Genomic DNA, 22569 nt, shown 5'->3' with positions numbered 1-22569 from the left:
TGAGATATATGGATACAACTTACAAAATAATAATTCATTTGGGTCCTTGTCATAATTGTCTTTAGCATCCTTCATATCATCAATCCCATTTTTATTTGAAGGCCCCAGCTTTGTCCCAAAAGCAAGACTTTTGAGTTGAAATTCTTTCGGGGGATTTCATGTTGCTAACTACAGTCCTGTTTGCAATTCTCAGAGTGTTGCATTCTCATTGTGAACAACTTCCCAGCATCCATCACTATGATTCGGCCAGTGCCAGTGTCTTTCTGATATTTATTTGAGAGACAGAGTATGATAATGCGCTCTTGGACTCACCTTGAGCAAACCATACATGTAAGTCTAATAGGAAGAACAGGCAGGACCAGGTTAATGAACATGGTAGAGCTTGTGAAGTGCAATTATTTTAACGCAAGGAGTATAGTGAGGCTGAGGAGCTTAGAGCCTGGATTAGTAAGTGGAAGTACAATGCTGTAGGTATTACCACAAACGTGTTCGGAAAAGGGCAACTCAGCGTTCCAAGGTTTACATGTTTCAGGCATGATAGACAGGGATGTAAAAGGGATGGGGGACTCGCATTACTGATTAAGAAGATGTCACAACTGAATTAAATGAGGCCATCTTGGAGTGCTCATCCAGCAAAGCCATATGAGTAGAATAATCAGGAATAAGTAAGGTGTAATCACTATGATGGTGTGATAGTGTAGGCCTCCCGATAGTCAGTGGGAGACAGAGGAACAGATAAGTAATCAGATCCTGAAAAGATATAAAAACCACAGGGTTACTGTAGTGGGTGAATTTAACTTCAATATTGATTGGGGCTTCCTTACTACCGGGGTTTCAATGGGACAGAATGTGTTAAGTGCATCCAGGAAGCCTTCTTGAAACAATATGTACACATTTCAGGAAACAACAAAATGCTGGAGATCACAGAGAGTCAGACAGCATCCATGGACAGACAGCAAGCTAACATTTCAAGTCTAGCCAACTCTTCACCAGAGCTGAAGTGAAGTGTGGAGGGGACAGCATTTACAATATTTCACAAATGCTGTCCCTCCACACTTCACACCAGCTCTGATGAAGAATCAGTTAGACTTGAAATGTTAGCTTGCTTTCTGTCCATAGATGCTGTCAGACTGGCTGTGATCTCCAGCATTTGTGTTCAGTACAGATTCAAGCATCTGCAGCAATTTGTTCCTACATGTAAACAGTCCAAATAGGGAAGGAACCATGCTAGACCTCGAACTGGGATATGATCCTGGCAAGGTGATCAAGTTCCATTGGGGGAGCATTTTGAGAACAATGATCATAATTCTGTAAGTTTAAGTAAGGAAAAGACTGGTCCTCTGGTGAAAATGCTAAATTATGAAGAAGTTAATTCCAATAGCATTCAGCAGGAACTTGAGAAACTAGGTTGGGGGTGGCTGTTTGACAGTAAATCCACATCCAACATATGGTTTCGTTTAAAGGCCAGTTCATCAGAGTTCAGGACAAACATGTTCCTATAAGAATGGCAAGAATCAGGAACCCTGGTGACAAGAGATATTGAAAGGTTAGTTAAAAAGGGAAAGGAAGCATATGTAAAGGTTTCGGAAACTGAAATCAGATTAGACCCATGAAGAATATAAATGAAGCAGGAAAGAATTTAAACAAGGAATTGTGAAGGCTGAAAGGGGCCATGAAATGTCCTTGGTGAGTAGGATTAAGGAGAAACCCAAGGTATTTTATACTTATATTAGGACCCAGAGGATAGCTAGGAAATAGGTAGGTCCATTCAAGGATGTGCCAATATTAAGAAAGGGGTGGTGTTGGGTGTTTTGAGAAATATTAAGGTAGATAAGTCCCCAGAACTTGATGGGATTTAGCCAAGGGAGGAGATTGCTGGGGCTTTGACAGAGAACTTTATATATTCTTTAGCCACAGGTGAGGTCCCAGAAGACTGGAGAATAGCCAATATTGTTCCTTAATTTAAGAAGGACAACAGAAATAATCCAGGACATTAAAGCCCATAATCCTTATATCAGTGGCAGGGAAATTACTAGAGAAGATTCTTAAGGACAGGATTTACTCTGATTTGGAAAACAATAGACTTATTAATGATAGCATGGCTGGGGAGGTCTTATCTTAAGTTTGAGTGAATTATTTTGAGGAAATTATGAAGATGATTGAGGAGGGTAGGAAATGGATGCAGTCTACAATGGGCTTCAGAAAAGCATTAGACAAGGTGCTTCATGGTAGGCTGGTCCAGAAGATTAAGTCACATGCGATCCACAGTGAGTTCATAAGCTGGATACAAAACTGGCTTGGTCAAAGAAGACTGAGCATAGTTGTGGAAAGATATTTTTCTGACTGAAGGTCCGTTACAAGTGGTGTTCTGCAAGGATCAGTGTTAGGACCTCTGTTGTTTGTTGATTATATGAAAATGATTTGGATGAAAACGTAATTGGTCTGATTACGACACAAAAATGGGTTGAGTTGTGGGTCTTGAGGAGGTTTGTCAAAGGATACAGCAGAATATAGATCAGTTGGGAAATTGGCCAGAGAAATGGCAGATGGAGTTTAATCCAGATAAGTATAAGTTGACACATTTTTGGAGGTCAAATGCATGAGGAAAGTATACAACAAATGACAGGACCCTTAGGAATACAGATACACAGAGGGATCTCGGGGACCAAATCCAAAGCTCCCTGAAAGTGGTACCACAAGTGGATAAAGCAGTAAAGAAAGCGTATGGCATGCCTGTCTTCATCGGTCAGGGAACTGAGTGTAAAAGTTGGCAAGTCATGCTGCAGCTGTATACAACTTTGGTAAGGCCACATTTGAAGTATTGTGTGTACTTCTGATCACCACAGTATAGGAAGGATGTAGAGGCTTTGGAGAAGGTGCATAAGAGGCTTACCAGGATGTTTCTTGGACTGGAGTGTATTATCTTACAGGAAGAGATGGGATAAACTTGGATTGTTTTCACTAGAGCATCTGAGGCTGACAGAATGGTACAAAGTTATGAGAGGTAATGGATATGGTAGATAGTCAGAGTCTTTTACCCAGGTTTGAAATGTTCATACTAGTTGGCAGAGATTTAAAGTGAGAGGGGGAAAGTTTAATGGAGATGTGTGAAGCAAGTTATTTTTAAAAAGAGGGTTGTAGGTGCCTGGAACACACTGCCAGGGAAGGTAGTAGCAGATACCATAGCAATGTTTAAAAAGCATTTAGACAAACACATGAACAGGCAGGGAATAAAGTGGTATGGACCATGTGCAGACAGTTGGGATTAGGTTAGATTGGCACCATGGTTAGTACAGACATGGTGGAACAAAGGGCCTGTTCCTGTCCTGTACCTGTCCTGTACTGTTCTTTGATTTACTCATTGGGTGTAGTGTGCGCAACTAGTGCAGAACTCCATCATTAATATTCTGCTATTGCCATTTTGATTGGTACCTTCAAATGGGCAGTCAAGACTCCACGAGAAGCAGTTCAGATACAACGGTCAGAAGGGGATCCTATGGCATCTCTGGACACTCAACACAGTACGATGTCGGGACAAGTCGAGGCGTCTCCACAAACAGGATGGATAGGATTATTCTTGCATTTCCAAATTGGCTTAATTAATGTCTAATCTCCACAGTCCTTCCCTGACTTCAATAACCTGGACAGACACTAATCTGCAGAGGAGCCAAAAGAGTTTGTGGCTTCACTATTTACAAGTGCCCTTTAATTACCTGGATGCATCTATTTAGAGGAATGGCCATACAGTAACAGGTTAAAATGAACAGCTAAACATCACAAGCAATCAGTGCCACAGGAGGTTCACTGGAATAATTTAAATGTTGAGCACTGATTAGACTACTGATGGAATTGGCTTGAGCAAAAAGCAATGCTGACAGGTCAAGGGAACTAAATTAAAATGCGCAGTTGAAGCTGAAGCAGTGAATATATCTGTGCTGATGTTAATTAAATTCTCTCATTGGCAAGGCCAGAACTGTCTTCGACCAAATAGCCTCCCTTCCACACTGAAATTTCCGAGTCTATTTCAGTACAGTTTACCTTTTGATGTCAGTGTCAGTCATAACAAAACAAAAGCATTTTAAAGATAATAATATATTTTATTGGTAACATTTGCAACAAGAAAATCCACTGTGACTCAACAATAAACTCCAATGCATGTCCTTTAGTTACACAAACAGAAATATGAAAATACACCTGGCAGTTCACGATCTCAATACTGCTTCTAGTGATCTGGGCATCTGGAAGATTTCAAGGATTACATTAATGTCAGCACGAACACAGTTAGAATTGATCAGAGCAGGTTAAACTATCAACAAAGGACACAAGCAAATGAATTATTGCTGTATTCCATTTCTAGTAGCACATAACACGCAAGGTCAAGCCCTGATCTTCCCTTCTGCATGCATATTATCATAGAAATGAAATATCCTTGTGGAATAGCTACATCTGAGTCAATTAGGCATGATAATCCATACATCTGATTTTTCCTGAAAACATGCAGACACTGCATACCCTTGTTCAAGTCAGTACAAAGACATGAAATTTGTGTGAATATCTCATTATAATGAGTAAAAATTCACCCACTGTTACTAATGCTGTTAGTTGGATAGTACTAGGGTTTAAATCCAGCATTACTGACAGACATTACTTAAGGGTAACCAGTATTGATCAAAGAGGAAATCCATGACGACTGCTGACAATAAGGGAAAAGGAAACCTGGCTGCAAGAGTCCAAAGGAGGCACGGGGTTTTCAAATATTGTGCTGAAAGCTCTATGCCAGTCAGGGATAATTGGCAGATGACAGTTTCCCACACAGGGCAATAAGTCTGTGTTATATCTATGGAATACACTACAGCAAATTATCAAGGCTCCTTCAATAGCACCTTATAAACCTACAATCTTGGAGATGAAGGGCAGCAGATGAATGGAAACTCCTCTGCTTGCAAGAACTCCTCCAAGCCATCTATCATCCACACTTGGAATTATATTGCTCTTCCCTCACCATCGCTGGGCCAAAATTTTATAATTCATGATATTCAACATAGACAATAACTGTTCAAGGACATGGTTCACACCGCCGTACCAAGTATGCTATAGGAAGCAAATTAGAGATAGTGTATGCGTATAGGAGCTAGAGCATAGAATAATGTTGGCACTTCCTTCAGAGTATGAAGACTATCCTGTCCAAACTGGTGTGTGATCAGCTCCCTGAACACAACAGGGGTGCCTGTTAAGATGGAGTCTCTTTTAACTCCATGAATTTCAAATGCACTGTTCATATGACCTGAAGGGTCATCTCACTTTTTCATTCTGTTCTCATACATGCTTTAAGCAATGATGTATTCCATTCGAATGGCATCAACTCCATGAGGAATATACAGGGCAACAGCACGTTTGCTCTTAAGCTATTTACTCCACTAGTGCCCTTGTATTTGAACCGATAAAGCCAGGCTGCAGTCCGGACGTCAGTGCTCAAAGCTGTTCAAAGTCACTCAGCACCACAATCTGAGGTTTTCTCAATGGAGGCAAAGTAATCTTTCATTCCAAACCCATAGCTACTGGAGATAACCCTCTAGGAAAACAATTAGATAAATGCGTCAGGAAGTTGGCATTAATTAAGAATTCAACTTAATGCAAGTCTTCAGTGATGTTAACTAATGGGATCTCCACGGTGCTGGGGTTAGTATATTAGCATGGATAGTAGATTGGCTATCGAATAGAAAATACAGAGGAGGAATGAAGGAGCCGTTTTCAGGATGGCAACCTATTACTCGTGGACTGCCACAGGGATCAGTGCTGGAGCTATAATTATTTACAATACATATTAATGACTTGGATGTCCAAAGTGAATGTACCCTTTCCAAATTTGAGGATGACACAAAAAAAGTGGGAAGGCAATTGTTGAGGATGACACAAAGAGTCTTGATAGGGAAATGGATATGTTAAATGAATAGGCAAAAACTTGGCAGCTGTAATGTTATGTAGGATAAAGTAAGATTATGCACTTTGGCAGGAAGAATAGAGCAGTGGACTAGTGTTTAAATGGAGAAAGACTCCAAAAGGCTACAGCACAGCAGGACCTGGTGTGGTCATATATAAATCACAAAAAACCAGCATTCAAGTTCAGCAGGTAATCAGGAAAGCAAATGGACTAATGCTCGCCTTTACTTCAAAGGGAATGGAGTATAAAAATAGGGACCTCTTGCTTAAACTATACAAGTCAGGCAACACCTAGGACACTAAGGAAAGAGACACTATAATTGGAGACAGTTCAGAGAAGGGTCACCAGGCTGATTCTGGGTATGGTGGGAGTTTCTAATGAGGAGACATTGAGTAGATTAGATTCTTTCGAAGAATGAGAGAAAACTGTATTGAAACACATTTGATTATTAGGAGGTTTTCATGGCAGATTAGAGAGTATTTCCTGTTGAGTGAGAGTTTAGGACCAGAGGGCACAATGAGTAAGGAGTTGCCCATTTAAGACAGAGATGAGGAGGAATTTCTTCTCTCAGTGTCAAGTATATTCAAAATTGAGATGTAAAAGTTTCCGGTCAGTAAGGGAATCAAGGATTATATGGATAAGACAGGAAAGTAGAGTTGAAGATTATCATATTAGCCATGATCTCACTGAATGATGGAGTAGATTCGATTGGTCAAATGGCCTACTTCTGCTTCTTCATCATTTGACCACATGGTCTATCTTAAACTAAATGGAGTAATTTTGAGTTCAGATTTTTGTGTTGTCATCAATATTTGGAGTTAACCTTGGTGAAAGTGAAGCAATGCAAGCTGGTGTTGATAATAAGCATTATGATGTAAATGATTAAGGTTTGTTAAGAGTGTGAGATGGTTCAGGTGAAGTGCTCTTGGCAGAGCTGCTATACAAGAGCTCAGGCAGCGAATGCCCCAATGATCTAAACTGCTTTTGTCTTTCCTCTTTTGTTGTGCTGCTTTTCATTGGTTGGTGAGGGCAAGAGATGAATTTGTACTAACTTTCTGATAAACGAAACCGTGCCCTGGTAGATTGCTCTGTGACTTGGATACTTAAAGATAGTGAGAGGTTTCTGCATGCATCAGAAGTAACAAATAGTACAAGCATATTTTGATCTATGGAGTTAATAATGTATAGATCCTTGTACATGTAACTGTAGGAAAAAAATCTTACTTTTTAACTCTTTAGATATAAATAAATAAATCCAGTCAATTTTCTTCCTTTCTTAGAAAAATGTTGGATTATTTCTAATCATAAAGAAATCATACTAAAATAACGTTTCTGCAAAAAAACAATTTCAAGTTGCTTTGATTTTTAACTACTACACTATATTATGTATCTGTGCAAATAAAAAGGACAACTCAGACTCTAGGGGACACCCAAGAGTCAGCTGAAATTAAAAATGTAACTTCAGTCTCCTGATCAATAGTCCAAAGTTGTATCCAGCACTGTGCAGTATCATCGACCTGCTGTGTCAAACAGAATTTAACAAAGCCATCTTATTCTGTGTTCAATTTGCACTCTTTAACAAGACAGCACAGCTTACTGCAGAATCTGCAACAAAACAGATACATTTGGTTGTCGGTGTGATCCCACTACAGTATATGCAGACTTTTTAAAATTGATTCTATATCATAATTTGACTAATTAGAAAGGTGGTGTTTTGTTGAATATAAACTGAGGGGGCAGATTACAAACTTCAAAATCACAGTGAACACAAGATGACAGATGAACTGAACTTGACATAGATTAGGGCAGAGTCAACACAGTTTTGAATGACCTCAGAGGGTAGAAAGTGCTTTGGAGTAGTCAAGTTGGGAGATATCAATGGTCTGGATGAAAAATTCAGCAACCAATGAGCTAAGGCAGGGACTGAATGGGTGAATATTGAGAAATGGGAATGGGTTGTCTTTGTGATGGTATAGATATGTAGTTGGAAACTTATCTGAAGATTATTTTAGCGTCAGACCATTGCCAAAGAAATGGCTGGAGTTGGTGATTAAGGGAATGGAGTCTGTAGCAGGAACCATGAGCACTGGCTTCAGTTTTCCAGTTCAGCCAGAGAAAATTTCTAGTACATCCAAAGTTTGATGCCAATCAAGACAGCTAACAATATACCAATTTTACAAATTAGTAAGACATCATATTTTACATTATTAGTCTTAATTTGAGTTGTTGATCTCCACCGAACACTTCACCTTGATGCATTGTTAACCTTTAGGTTTATGTGAAAATTTCTATTTGAAGAGCTCCATTCGCATGCTCCCTTCCTTCAGTGCTTCATTTACTGACAAAAGTTCAGTCATTTACAGGAACAGATGACATTATAGGCAGTTCTTCTATAACCCAGTGTTTGCTTCTTGTGCAACCCAGCATTATAGAAAAATCGCACTTTAGAAACAGCGTTTAAAGTGTTGGCGCTGCAATCATGTTACAGCAAGTGCACGTTTTAAACGTCTGCGATTTAGAAACAGTGTCCTCAATTCGTCATTCACTTACAGGTGAGAAATATCAGATGACAGCTCTAACAGCAGTTGAAGGGGAAATAGGAATCAGGGCAAAATGTCTTAGGTACTTTTCACAGCTTCATGATCTTAAAAATCTATACGGATGAGGGGCACATTTAGTGCATCCATTTCCAAGTTGTTTAAATGAAGCCATGGTTCTACCCCATCTAGAACACTTCAGATAGTCTGCTGGAAAATTGTTGGGATGCAGCTACTTGAATCTGAAGCAAATTTTCTGGTCCTCAGTGCCACTTATGCTCCTGTATTATTAGTACAGTGACTGGAAACATTACCTTACATCACATGTTCAGGAAACAAAAATGGATTTATATTATTCAAAATGTGGCTTGTGAGGTAATTTCAGTACCAAGTGTGCAATGGGTAACGAACAGAAATTGCTGAATACATGGAATAATTTGTTTTCAAATAGAATTTGATTGCTTTTGTTTCTGAGGTGAGTGTTGTTCTACTTGTACTGAGACAACACAACCATTTCAAAAAATGTGCTATGGGTTTTCTGAAGCAGAGAGTCACAGCAACTGTCTACTGATATTAACCATCTATCACCTAAATATTGAAAAAGCATTTCAAAGTCCTGTTTTGGATACATTACAGTCTACAATTGTGAAAAATCATGGAGTTTTTGAAAAAAATCAAGTCCTGAAAAATGATGAAGCACTCCAACAATTCCCATGAATCATGCACTACTTAATCTGTCCAAGGTTTCTTTCTGCAGATCATTTTGTCCAGTACGTTTCACACTTGTAGTTTCAGTATCACTCCCCATTACTCACAAATCTAGATGAAAATTTTAGTTGCAATTTGAATTCCAACCAAAGTTAATTCATGTAAGTATTACTTCTCAGGTTGTTGAACTTTTTGACAAAAAACAAGCAGCAACATTTTTTTCTTCATGATTGTAAAGAAGCATAATACTGCACAAAAATCTTTGGCTCAGATCTTTGCACTGGAATCAGGAAAGTGGAGTGAATAGGCCCCCTGCCCTCAAAGGTGGGTCAGAGGTGACATGGGGGCTGCTGAGTAACCAACATGCCATCTCATGCTACTTCATTCCAACCAACCATCACTATTTTGCCTTACACCCTCCATGCCAATTAACCCAGTACCCACCAATGACAGGAGGCATGTTGAGAATGAGATGAAATAAAATCAAGCCCTGAATATCTGTCAAAGCCTTCATCATATTAGAAAATATCTGAGTTTGCCAACTATTTGCCTCATAGTTGGTTCCCACCTGAGTCTCTTTCCCGATCAGTGAAATTGGATGATTGGAAATGGGATGAGGACTACCATTGTTAAAGGAGAAAGCGAGGACTGCAGATGCTGGAGATCAGAGTCAAACATTGTGGCACTGGAAAAGCACAGCCGGTCACACATCCGAGAAGCAGGAGAGTCAACATTTCGAACATAAGCTCTTCAAAGGTCCACAAAATCTCCACAACTTAATTTTTAGATAAGAGCAGTCATTTTAAGCCCTCACCACAAAAATCACACAATGGTCTTAATGTAAGCTTCATATTCTCACCACTCTGCATAAAGAAACTTCATCTTAAATTTTCTATTTGCTCTGTTAAAGTTCAAATATGACCCCGTGTTCTAGAAATCACTTGAAGAGAAACAGTTTCTCCATCTCCACTCTTATCAATTTCCTTCATCATTTCAAAGTCATCTAAATCTCCTCTTAGTCTTCCCCATTTTACAAATGAGTCGAAGCATGCTGAATGTTAATTGATAGTTCCATGCTCTGAATTTTAGTAACACTCTTAAGTTGTTTTTAAACACTTTTCCAGTGTTTTTTTTGTACTGAACTGACTGGAACTACACACAGTATAAGTAGTCTAACCAAGGTTTTGCATTAATTTAACATTAGCTCCTAGCTTTGCATTCTATTCCAGTAGGAATGGCTGGCAGTATTTTTTTCCAATTCACTTATAGATCATTTACAGGCTCCACGGCCCTTTTCAATTTGCATTACTACCACTGGCAATTTATGTACCATAGATCTCAAACTGTTTTGATCCTTTATCCTATTTAATCTCCTGTCTTCCAAGGAATAAATGAGGAACCAACTCAGATATTAGCATATAGAATTTCATTGATTTGCTAATGCCTAAAGCCTGTTCATGAATTCTTTATTCTGGCACCTTTGAACTATTAGTCACACCCAACATTATATTAGGTCATTTAAGTTAAGAAATTTCCTACATTATAACAGTATCCACATCAAATAAATGTATTTTATTTGTTGTAAAATGCTTTGCATCATCTTGAGGTCATGTAAGGTGGTAACCTCCCAACCCCAGAACAATGCAATCAGTTGGAAAAGTAGGCTGTGATTGGCGAATTCTCAAAATTGAAGAAAAAAAGCCAGATTCCCTAACCATCTGGCAATTCCAATTCATCCAAGTGACCCTCTGACAGGAGTGCCCAGTAACCCAGGGCATTTCTGTAGGCAGCAAGCTTCCACCCCATCCCTGTTCATGGAGTTTAGCATCAGGCACATTCCGGCCTTACCACACCATCATGGCATATCTTGAGCTGAAAATGTGTTGCTGGAAAAGCGCAGCAGGTCAGGCAGCATCCAAGGAACAGGAGAATCGACGTTTCGGGCGTAAGCCCTTCTTCAGGAATCCTGAAGAAGGGCTTATGCACGAAACGAGATTCTCCTGTTCCTTGGATGCTGCCTGACCTGCTGCGCTTTTCCAGCAACACATTTTCAGCTCTGATCTCCAGTCCTCACTTTCTCCTGGCATATCTTGAACCTACTTACAATACAGTTCTGCATTTCAATGCTACACTTTGGAATGCACCACCATCTTGCATGTAAATGCCCTAGCCAGAAGACTGTGTGTAGGGATTGGCACCGAAAACATGGATAGGATTAGGCTGCACCTCAGGGTTCACTGTTTGTTCTCTTAGCACTCATTCACTTTATGCCTGCTTGGATGCTCATAGTATCTGTGTCTTACCTTACCTTTTTGCACATTTCCCCCACAGCCAGACTTTAAAGGCTCATGGTACTTCTGTTTTGCCTTATAGTGCAGTCATAAGGCCACACAGCTTGTCAGCAGTCATCAGCCAAGAGGTGGGCACGTTGCTGTTATGACATCCTGCTATATTAGTCTCACACCTTGCGTTAGCAGTATATGCAACAAATAGTCTGCTACATGCTTCAACCAAATGGCCATGACTCAAAGTCTCAGCACAGAACCCCTCGGCCAGGGAGTCCCCCAGCATAGAAAGTCAAGGGAAGAATCCAGTATCAGTTAGGGAACTTGAACACAATCACTTGGGTTGTGCAGGGAGTCATCCTTCAGGATTAGTCAAGGTAGATTATGAGGGGGCCATTGCTTTGGTACGCATGTCAGGGATGTCAGCTGTGGGAATTGGAGACAGTATGTTGAGATGCAGATGGGACAATTGTAAAGGGAAGGGAAAACTCAAGACACAAGGCGGGGGGGTGAGACAATAGTGCATTGGAGGATATATTTATTTGGGGGTAGGAGGGGTTATCGACACTCAACTTCCCTAGCCTCAATGGATGGAAAGTTCAGCATGATGGTTAGTATGACTACATTATATGGCTTAGCCTGTGACTCACTTTGTCAAGTACGCCCTGCATTGCCTTCTTTACTCATGCGAGTCATAAATACACTGGAAAAGGACTGAGACCACACCCAGAGCGGGTGCAGTAATTTTCTCCTGTGTCAGCACTGCAGACTCTCCTTGTGAGCAGTATGAGGCTCTGCAAGGTGCAATTATTTCAGGCATTTAAGCAGTACAAGTTAAATACATTTGGATTTGTGAAATGTGTGCAGTGTCCCAGTTGTATGGAATACAAAGCCTGCCACAAGCAATCTTGACCATGTCAGTGAAGATTGAAGACAGTCACCTCTGTGCAGCAGGGGTGATCACGGGTGAACTGAAAAGTGGCTACACAAGGGGATGAAGCTGATTTCCTCTCACCTTGAACACTAATAACTGTGATCTTACATGCAATGCTACCCTTCTAGACTGATGTGAAATGTGAGAGGAGGGACTAGGTATCAAAAACCATGCATTAGATTTTAAGTGCTGTACTTGTGTGAGATGGCATGTACAGCACTCATCGGGATAAGGTCTCTGTGTCAAAGATCCACATAGAGTTTTTCCCTGGCCCCTCTGTCAGAGTCCCTCCATGCACCATTGTCGGGAAGATATGCTAAACCATCAATGTACAAGTCATGTGAAATAATTGGTATCACATCTAGAAAGTCTGAGTCATGATGCCTGAATCCTTGGGAACTCTCAATGTTCCTGTTTCAATTCAAAGGCCATAATTAGATTGATTAGATTAGATTCCCTACAACGTGGAAACAGACCCTTCGGCCCAACAGGTCCACACCGAAGAGTAAACCACCCAAACCCATTTCCCTCTGACTAATGCACCTAACACTATGGGCAATTTAGCATGGCCAATTCACTTGGCCTGCATATGTTTGAACTGCGGGAAGAAACTGGAGCACCCGGAGGAAACCCACACAGACACGGGGAGAACATGCAAACTCCACAAACAGTCACCCGAGATTGGAATTGAATCTGGGTCCCTAGCGCTGTGAGGCAGCAGTGCTATTAACAGTGGTGCTGGCACCAGGAATCCCTGTATGCCAGAGCAGTGTTGAGTATTTCCCCCTCTAGTGAGAAGGCAGACAAGTTGAGGGTACCACAGTGGCATGTGTGCAGGTAAAGAAATGAGATGTCAAAGAGTAGTGAGCAAAAAGGCCCTAGCATTGAGAGAAACTCAACAAAACTTGCCAAAACTAAGACTTAGCTGATTTCTGGTACAATCCAACTCACTGTTCTTCTATTACATAACTCCTTCTAATTCGATATCTACAAATTTTGTAACCAATTTCTAAGCTGAAAATGTGTTGCTGGAAAAGCGCAGCAGGTCAGGCAGCATCCAAGGAGCAGGGGAAATCGACGTTTCGGGCATGAGCCCTTCTTCAGGAGCCCTTCTTCTCCCCTAACCAATTTCTAAGGCCAAGTCATTTATTTGGTGAGCAAAACTCTCCCAGCACACATACCTGTGGGACACCACTTCCCAAGCGATTCTTCCCTTAACACTTTGACTCTTTCTGTTACATACACACACATATTTATAGGCTATATCTTTTTTGATTAGATTCCCTACAGTGTGGAAACAAACCTTTGGCCCAACAAGTCCACACCAACCCTCCGAAGAGTAACTCACCCAGACACATTTCCCTACATTTAATGCTGATAAATGCACCTCACGGTATGGGCAATTTAGCATGGCCAATTCACCTGACTTACACATCTTTTGCATTGTGGGAGGAAACTGGATTACTCAGGAAACCCAAGCAGACATGGGGAGAAATGTGCAAACTTCATACAGACAGTCGCTCGAGGTTGGAATCGAACCCGGGTCCCCGGCGCTGTGAGGCAGCAGTGCTATAAACTGAGCCACTGTGCCGTTTGTTTTGTTTGTGGACTGAAATTAGAAAACAACGGTTTTAAAAATCAAACATTATTAAGGGATTGCTGCACTTCTGAAAGCAATTAACCTGGTTCTCATTACAAGTGCTGCTTATACAGCTATTTAAACCATAAGCAGAAGAAGATGCTTTGCAAATGAACTGGAGCTAACAGCTGTGTACAAATGGGGATCCAGGAGGCAATATGTAGCTGATGGATGACTGGCCACTAGTCCACAGACCAATGGCAAAGGCCTTCTATCTGCCAACCACTATTGGTTCCCAGATAGCTGAACAGATTGGGGTTATGAACAAGATAGTGAGATGCCATCAGATCTCCACAGGCTCAAGAGTTGTCTCGGTTCTTTACAGTAAAAATACTTTAAGACTGAAGAAACAAAGTACAGCTTTTCCCTTCAGCCATTATTGTAAATTTAACATTTAAGTTATAAGTCAGACGCCTTTGTAAATGTGAATTAGTTACAATGTGCCTCTTACAAACAAATGAAAGCATCTGGAGAAGGAAAATTGACAAGCAGCATTCTGATCGGTACGAGAATCAAAGCAAATCTTTTCTTCAGGGCTCAGAAAACTGTTTTCTAAATCATTTATTTGTTCATGACATCGATCTCTTTATTTCCTGTAAGTTTGCGCATGTAAAGGGAGTAAGGCGAGAGGGAGGGAAGGTAAGAGAGCTTTAACTGGTAGAGTTATATTCCAATGGTTCATAACTGTTAACCTTTAGTTAGAATCTATTTATTTTGAATAAATAGTCATTTTTGTTATGTACTGAAACCTGGTCTATGCTTTGTCAACCTGGGCCAAATAGTTAAATCGGGGAATTCTGGGTACTTTTCAAAATATTTCAGTTTTGTGAAAACTCCAGGAACAGTGGGATCTGATTTTCACCACACTACCCCAATGAGTCCTAGCATATAAATCTTCTAAGCCAGTCTGCCACCTAACCTCTGACTCCATATGACTTGAATCAATTTTCTACCATTACCCACCTGAATCACACTAGAAAACCAATATAATTCAAGAGCTAATATTCCCCAGCCATTTTCCAGTACCTCCAGATCAGATGCAGAGCTAGTCTCCTTTTATGTCCCTCAATCTCCAAAGAACATCCACTTTGCACTACTGTAAACTATTCAGTTCTCAAAACAAACAAAGTAATTGCTAAGTGTGTTAACATCATGTTAACTAGTGGTCATTTTTGTAATTGTAGTAAACCAGCAAAAATGGCATTACATTAAACTCAATGGAAAAGAAGTGCTTATTTCATTCAGAATTTGGAAATAGATATCTTATGTCCTTTTGGGAGCAACATTTCGTAACATAACACTGTAGTATTTAGCAGTTTCAGTATCTTTTAAACATTGGTCTCAAAGCTAGCAAAACCACATTTGATGACTTACTCCAGTTGCAAAATATACATTGATAGGAACTATTCTCAAACCTGGTGAAATGGTTTGCTCCAGAGTGTGTTATTACTTCATTTTAAAGGTCATTAAGAGTCAATCAGTTAACATGAACAAGAATGTTAATTGGGCAAGCAAGTTATGGGTGATAGGTCCTTTTCAGTAACAGTCATCAGTGAATCTATTCAGCTCCAATGCCAATATCATAGATTTTGTGAGTTTCTTTTAACTGGTACCAGCCCATAAATGACCTTTCAGTCAATTTAACTTGGACTTTGGTCTTCTGATGTCTAAATTAAAGCAGGAACAAAACAAAAATTAATAATAGTTTCTCACAGGGACCCAAGGCTGTGATCATATATTCCACCTTTGAAAACTAACAAACCTTCAACAAGAAAGAAGTCCCAAACAGCTGAAAATCAAGAGTGCCCAATTATGAAACTACAGCATGTGGAAACAAGTTAAAACATGAGCTTTGTAACTTAAACGATATGCATAATTAACATTGCTTCACTTGAAAAACATTCATAAATCTCACCCTAAAGGGGAAAATCCAAACACCAAACATACAGTTGGTAAGGTCCCTTTTTTTTTGCTGGTGAAAGGCCCTAAGGACATGGAGGGTTCTGACTTTTTATATGATAAGCAATTTCCCAAACTGTTCAAGCTGGTACTTGACCTTTACACACCGATATTCAATTTGGCACCAGTCTCTTTCCCCATTCAATTTGGTGTTTCTTTTCTGGACAATTCAATTGAAGTGAATTCAAACAAAACTCATTCATTTCTCTGTTAGGAAGATTTGAAGATTGTGGAAAAATTGATTTATTTCAAATTCTGTGAAAATACCAATTTTTTTTAAAAAAACCACATGGCAATTCTTTATAACAAGGCATTTCTTCACAATCCTCTGCTTTCATCTAGTTGCTGGACAAGTTTGCTGGCATTCACCTGACAGTTTTATGGCTGTTTTGTTTAAATAATGTTTTGCTGACAGCTGGAGGTTTTGGTTTTCAGTTAGAGTAAGCTTTCTGAAGAGTAGGATGCTCAGCACATCTCTCCTGCTTCTGAAGCACACGTGTTGTGAATCTATTGTGAAATGTGATTGTTATCTTGAAGAGCAATGGGAAGAACATAAGAAGTAGGACAGGAGTAGGCCATCTGGCCCTTCGAGCCTGCTCCGCCATTCAGTAAGATCATGGCTGATCTGTTCGTGGCCTCAGCTCCACTTAACCGTCCTCTCACCATAACCCATAATTCCTTTACTGTCCAAAAAATTATCTATCTTAGCTTTAAAGACATCTACTGAGGAAGCCTCAACCACTTCACTTGGCAGGAAATTCCACAGATTCACAACCCTCTGCATGAAGAAGTTCCTTTTCAATTCAGTCCTTTATCTGCTCCCCCTAATTTATGTCCTCTTGTCCTAGTTTCACCTGCCAGTGGAATCATCCTCTCTTACTTCTATCTTGTCTATTCTCTTCATAATTTTACATGTTTCTATAAAATCCCCCTTCATTCTTCTAAATTCTAATAAATATAATCCCAGTCTATGCAGTTTCTCCTCATAAACCAACCCCAACTCCGGAATCAACCAAGCAAACCTCCACTGCACCCCTTCCTGTGCCAGTACATCCTTTCTCAAGTAAGGAGATCAAAACTGCACACAGTACTCCAGGTGTGGCCTGACCAGCACCCTATACAGTTGCAACATAATCTCTCTGCTTTTAAACTCAATCCCTTTAGCAATGAAGGACAAAACCCCATTTGCCTTTTTAATTACCTGTTGCACCTACAAATCAACCCTCTGTGATTCATGCAAAAGGACACCCAGGTCCCTCTGCACAGCAGTGTGCTACAATTTCTTACCATTCTAGTAATAGTCTTTTTTACTGTTATTCCTACCGAAATGGATGACTTCACATTTATTAACGTTGTACTCCATCTGTCAGACCTTTGCCAACTCACTTAAACTATGTTCCTTTGCAAAGTTTCACAGTCCTCTGCACACTTTGCTCAAACACTCATCTTAGTATCATCCACAAACGTTGACACACTACATTTGCTCCCCAACTCCCAATCACCTATGTATGTTGTGTATAATTGATGTCGCAACACTGATCCCTGAGGCACACCACCAGTTACTGATTGCCAGAATAGCACTCATTTATCCCCATTCTTTGCTTCCTGTTAGTTAACCAATCCACTATCCATGCTAATACATTGCCCATATAGCCTTGGATCTTTATCTTATGCAGCAACCTTTTGTGTGTCACCTTGTCGAAAGCCTTTTGGAAATCTAGATACACTGCATCTACTGGGTCCCCATTGTCTACCATGTTCGTAATGTCTTCATAGAATTCCAAAAGATTAGTTGAGCATGACCTGCCCTTCATGAACCCATGCTGCATCTGCCCAACAGGACAATTTCTATCTAGATACCTTGCTATTTCTTCCTTGATAATAGACTCCTCAATATTGTCTTTCCTAAGCAAGCTGCACCTGCTAAGTCCCCAGGGATAATTGCCAGGCCTGGTGACCTGTTTATATTTGCCCAGAACACCTGATTGATAGCCATCTGAACATTTTACATTGTTCCTTTTGGTTCCTTCAAGAACCCCAATACAAATGTCTACAGAGAAAAATCCATTTCCCTTCACCTGGTGTGTATGTGCATGGTTATTTAGAGTCATAAGCATATTCATTGTAAAAACTAGTATGTTAGTCAGTGAAGTTATAAAACTGATTAAGTAAATCTGATATTTGTATCTTTTCAATCTACTTATAGTGAAAGCATACATCTGACCATTTCAGAAACTGGGTAAAACAGTAAATTTATTTGTGACCAGTAAAGGAACAGGACAAGAGAAAGACAACACACCACTCCCACCACTAATGTGATGTGTCCAACAGCCCACACTCACGATTCATGCTGAAACTTTTATCCTCAGTAAATACTGGTAATTCCTTTTATTATCTCCAAACAGCATCACATTCAGCTTTTTCCCTTATACACCCCACAATGCTTCAATTCAAACCTTTGACCACCCCCTCTCCTACAGTGGCATGCATTCTGATCTTGCCTTTACTGTCTACTGGTTCCATTTCTGGAGGAGTTCCTTCAACAAGTTACAGACAAGAACACTTATTCAGAAAAAGCAGAATGTAACTTGGTGTTCAGGGATCTTTAGAATTAAGAGTACGTGGGAAAAGTACCTCGCAGAGACAGACTGGACAGTGGTGGGAGTAATGGGGCTTGGCTAACAATGAGTCAAGAGAAGCTCAATCATTTTTTTTGTCCGATTATTCAGAATGGGTTCTCAAATCATTAGCTATCAGATTTAAACACTGAAAGATGCTATGTATGCCTAACACCTAATTTAAAAATATATACTGTTAGCTTTATCAAAGAGTTGGCAAAGTGGGCTAAATGACCTCTTTCTATGTTATATCATCTGTAGTAAGTACACAAAAATAACTTACTTTGAGAGTAGCAGAAAACAAACTAACACCAGGTGTTCCCCAGTTTGAGTGCAGACATGAAATCAGCTATGGCTGTGGCTAAAGATCAAACCTCACATGGAAACCTATGTTATTGACTGAGCAACAAAGAATCATCCATTGCTGTGGTTCTGTTCGCCGAGCTGGAAGTTTTTGTTGCAAACGTTTCGTCCCCTGGCTAGGCGACATCATCAGTGCTTGGGAGCCTCCTGCGAAGCGCTTCTTTGATGTTTCCTCCGGTGTTTATAGTGGTCTGTCCCTGCCGCTTCCGGTTGTCAGTTTCAGCGGTCCGCTGTAGTGGTTGGTATATTGGGTCCAGGTCGATGTGATGGTTGATGGAGTTTGTGGATGAATGCCATGCCTCTAGGAATTCCCTGGCTGTTCTCTGTCTGGCTTGCCCTATGATAGTAGTGTTGTCCCAGTCGAATTCATGTTGCTTGTTGTCTGCGTGACACACACGCAGCTCGGCGAACAGAACCACAGCAACGAGCACCCGAGCTACAAATCTTCGCACAAACTTTGAATCATCCATTCCTAACAGTTTAATAATACCACCATTAAAATTGGTAAAAATTCTGTTTCAACCGAGTTTCAGTGCTTTTCACACATTAATGCAAATACAGTAGACTCCAGAAACAATTGAGATTCACAAAAATGATTTGGTTAAAATAGATTATTTTACATTTCAGAGTTAGAATCTCAACTACATGCATCAGTGAAGCAACAAAGTGAGAACAGTTCAATTTTTAGAACACAAATGATATCATTGTGCCTTATGTACATTTTCGAAGGTCTTTTGTAATACAAATATACTTTGGCACAATCCAACATCATTATTGATTAACCAAAATAAATTGGTTAGTTTGATTTCACAATGATGTAAGATCAGAATAGAATGCAGCAATTTATAAAATAGAAAACAGCATTTCTGCAGTATAAAAGTAGTAGATTGTGGGTTTACATCTGTAGCATATTCTAACGTGTTCCTTATATTATCAGTTGAAGCAGTGAGAATCCAAGAGGATGGGGCTAAATTTCCCAGTAGCCCAATGTTACAAATGTACCAGAGGCTAGCTCAAATGCAGATTCACAGAGGTTTATACCTAAGTTGATACATAGCATTTATCTTTCTTGTTTTGTTTGATTTTTTATAAATTCCACCTTGGGATAACCAGCATAGCCAATATTTATTGCATATCCCTAGTTGCCCAAGGTGGTGGCGATGGGCCTTCTGCTTTGCAATTTATCACAGCTGAATGGATAACTTGATAATTTCAGAGGAAACTTAAGCAAATCAATGTTACATTAGAGTCTTGAGTATGACAGACCAGGCACGGAAAACAGTTTCCCTTCCCCAAATTTGGGATGTTACAATGATACATTTTACTGAGAGTAGTTTTTTGAAAGAAACTGAATTCAAACGCTCTAACTGACTTAGTGAAATTCACACTCATGTCCTCTGGATTATTACTTCTTGGATCACTAGTAACTGCTCTGATCTCTATGCTACTGCTTCAAAATGTTCCTAACACTCTGATGTTCATAAAAAAACCTGTGCCATTCCAGGTAAAGATCTTTCAAATCCACATCGTTGCCTCATGAAACTGACTATACATAACTAGAAATTGATCATTATATTCTTTCAACCTAATCGAAGTAAAATCTTATTCTCCTGGCCTTGTCCTGTAGGTGTAAATGAAGTAGAACATTCGGAAATCCCAGCCAAACTTTCTTAAAGCTGCAGACTTCATGCCAATTCCCAAATACTGGAATGGTTACTCACGTGACCAAGGTAATAACAGCATATCTCTACAGAGGTTTCAGGAGCTTAAAAACTGATTAATAGTCTTCCCAAAACTATTGAAGTTAATGATGATTTGGAGATGCCGGTGTTGGACTGGGGTTTACAAAGTTAAAAATCACACAACACCAGGTTATAGTCCAACAGGTTTAACTGGAAGCACACTAGCTTTCGTAGCGATGCTCCTTCATCAGGTGGTAGTGGAGGGCTCTGACTTGGATCAGAAATCTAATTGAAGGTGGTTACTTAGCACAGCAGCCTGGTGATGTGAAAGTGAGGTCGTCACATCAGTAGCTATAGTTTGAGCCCAGACATTAAATAACATTCAAACGTACAGATCCATCTTAGAAGTAATTTTTCAGCTATTATTTCCTCTAGATGAAATATTAGGTCCCTTAATGACTAATGTTTTCCATCACAAGGGTAAGCAAGTGATCAAATTAATTCCAGTATTCTTTTGACATATTCTCTCATCCATTAATAATGTAAGTACACAGGTAGTGGAGATTCTGGTGCTCTCAGGTTTCTGAGAAATTTATACTTTTTTTCATATTAAAGATGCTAAATAAATCAGAACTTTTGCCTTGAAGACACATCTATCCCTTCCCTGGCCCCAGTTAACACAGCACATGTAATACGCAAAATGCATATGAAAATTTAGGAATAGTGTGAGCAAATATATATGGATGCTACAGCAGTTGGAGTACAGAAAAAAAAATAAAGCTTTGGAACAGCTTTGTATTTATAGGATCCTTCCATAGCAATTACATGAGCATCTCAATGATACTGCTGAGTTCAAGCTCAGAATTATTCCAAATGTGATGCTAAATAAAAGCAACCAAAACTTTAAAAAGACAAATCTTATGAGATTAGCTGTGGATTATATATAGATTAAACAGAACCTTAAAAAGTATGTGTTGGCGCCTTAGCTTTTAAATACAAAATACAAGGTCAGGAAGTAGAAAGAAAGAAGATCACAATACTAGTAATTCTATTATGAAAGCCATTTTTGTGCCTCAAGAAATATTTTTAAACCAACATTTGACCTAAATAATAAGGTTAACTGCAAATGCTGGACTGTTTATTGACTAGTCTGTTTCCTGATGCAACTAGGTGCGGTTCTTCGACATCGGCAATACTTTTCTTATAAGTCACTTCTCTCTAAATGTGAGACAACCAACATTATCTAGGTGATATGATGATTTTGTCTGGTGACTAACAATTAACAGACATTTGGTAGCCGGCTGGTGATTTTCAATTCATTTCACAATCAAACTGTAATTTTCTCAACTATTTACCAAATGTCTTGAACTTTAACCAGGTTTTGATCATACAGACGTTTTTGCATTCTCAAAACATAAAAGGAATGTCATGAGATATATCACAGTAGATTACATTGTTTCTAATGCCACTTCAAATTTAGAAGGGTTCTGAAAAATGGTCTCCACTTAACAAACACCAATATAATTGTGATAGTCTGTTGAGATTATGCAATTAAAAATACCTGCTGAAAAAATAAAAGTTGTATCTAAGTTATAAATCTAATCTCTGTACACGTCAACAGATTATGATGTACTTGTTTCAGTGTGAAAACATGCCAGGACCTAAACCACTTCCTGAAGTGTCATATGATTTCTTGCTAAGTATTTCATATTTAGAGAAACTGTTGTCAGCATTTAGCTCATCTGCAGATTACAACAGCAGAATATTTTCACACATTTCATTTTAAGTAGAGTTAAGAAATCATCTAGTCTGGTTTTTCTTAAGTAAAATAGGACTTGGGAACATTTTATACATGGTCTAACAAGAAAGTACATAGAGATGTACAGCACTGAAACAGACTCTT

General features: G+C 39.5%; 1 protein-coding gene across 3 annotated transcripts in view; it reads right to left on the bottom strand.

Annotated features, from left to right (window-relative positions):
- Nucleotides 1–22569, bottom strand: part of cyth1b (cytohesin 1b) — a 232773-nt gene that overhangs the window by 93559 nt on the left and 116645 nt on the right. The window lies entirely within an intron of this gene.

The sequence above is a fragment of the Chiloscyllium plagiosum genome, unplaced genomic scaffold, assembly GCF_037043375.1.
Source record: "Chiloscyllium plagiosum isolate Xiang-an unplaced genomic scaffold, Cpla_swu_hap1 HiC_scaffold_25, whole genome shotgun sequence".
NCBI classification, from domain to species: domain Eukaryota; kingdom Metazoa; phylum Chordata; class Chondrichthyes; order Orectolobiformes; family Hemiscylliidae; genus Chiloscyllium; species Chiloscyllium plagiosum.
The sequence above is the reverse complement of the archived record's forward strand: the minus strand, read 5'-3'. Positions and strand labels throughout refer to the sequence as shown.